This window comes from Lactuca saligna, chromosome 9 (assembly GCF_052625555.1).
Source record: "Lactuca saligna cultivar CGN05327 chromosome 9, ASM5262555v1, whole genome shotgun sequence".
In the NCBI taxonomy this organism is placed as follows: domain Eukaryota; kingdom Viridiplantae; phylum Streptophyta; class Magnoliopsida; order Asterales; family Asteraceae; genus Lactuca; species Lactuca saligna.
Window position 1 is genome coordinate 130,425,384 of NC_136425.1, and position 1,592 is coordinate 130,426,975.

The following is a 1,592-nucleotide window of genomic DNA, read 5'->3' on the forward strand; positions in this document are numbered from 1 at the left end:
AGGAACACTTTTACATAGGTGCATTATCCTGTATTCACTTACCTGGATACTTGTACTTAGAACTAAGAGGATAATTTATTAGTACTTTCTATGTAAATTATCTTTCCTATCCTGGTTCAATGGGATATCTAGGCAGGACTTACCATTCCGAACCCCACTGATTAGCACGAGTGGTCGATGGCCATCTTTGGAGGTCTAAGGTTACTACTTATATTAGGAAGATCGATTTGGGACTAACCCTTCCACCCACCTGCTGCTGCTACAGAGGATAATTGGACAATCTTCAGATGTTCATTAGGTTATACATTTCGCTTAATGCGATGTTGTGTTGGTCCTAGTACCCAGTGACAACACTTACAGTAGTACATTTTCCTGTTTACTTTATTTTGTGATACTTTCACATAAACGATGAGTTAGACTAAGTACTCTAGTATTAGTCAATAGAAAGGAAAAGTTATCATATTACTTACAAAACATTCGAGTCTTGGTAGAAGACTACTTAGTCATAACAGAACATTAGGGTCTTGGTAGAAGACTACATTTCATACGTACAGAACATTCGGGTCTTGGTAGAAGAGTACATTTCATACTTATAGAAAATAAGGGTTTTTCTAGGGATTTCATACTTACCTCAACATTTTCATTTAAAGGTTTTCATGGCCTTCATAACAGCTTTTCACAAACAAGGCAATGTCACTTATATACTTATGAATTCACCAGCTTTAAAGCTGATACTACACTTTCAAAATAACTTGTATTCTCAGGTCATCAGTAGACAGGTATGGAGGCCAGGTTTTGAGAAGACGGAGTAGACAAGTCTCGTCTTTTATTTTGATTGTATATTTTTGGTGTCTTATTACAATGAAAGAACACACATGTATTAAAACTTTACTTATAATGCAATGGATGATGTTGTTGCTTGTTTATTATATTACACTGTTGTGATACTGTACATGACATCCTCCACCCCTGAACGTTTCCGTCGTTTGTGGTTTTGGGGTGTGACAGATTGGTATCAGAGCATTGTTTATAGTGAATTGAGTATATCAACCCATAAAAGATATACTAACTATAAATACAATGGGATTAAAAATACTCTGATTTAGAGTTTATACTTTAAATAATAAAATATTTAAGTAAGTATACGTGCCTGCATTCATACTAAAATCAGTGTCACTAGGACAGTACAAAAGAATTACGATTGTTGGACAACACAAGTGGGCTTAGAGACATATGGTCAAAACTTGGAAGATATAGCCTGATCACCTATATTATCCGAGGGTTGACTAGCATGTGCCTAAGTTTAATTGGGTGGTTGCAACAATGCTAAAATCTTACCAACCCCACCACAATGAGAGAAATAGAACATAACATAAAAACTAAAATACTATAGGAGTATTTGCTATTACTATAAGTACTTCTTTATACTTGAGAACTAAAACGGGATCTTCATCACTAAGTTGATACTTGCTAAGTGGATACACTAAGGCTATATGTAACTAGGATGTTATAGACTAAGAATTGGTGAAATTTTTGCTTTACCCCTATTCCTTGTGAATTTGGAGTTAAGGTCACTTATCCGAAAGCCTATC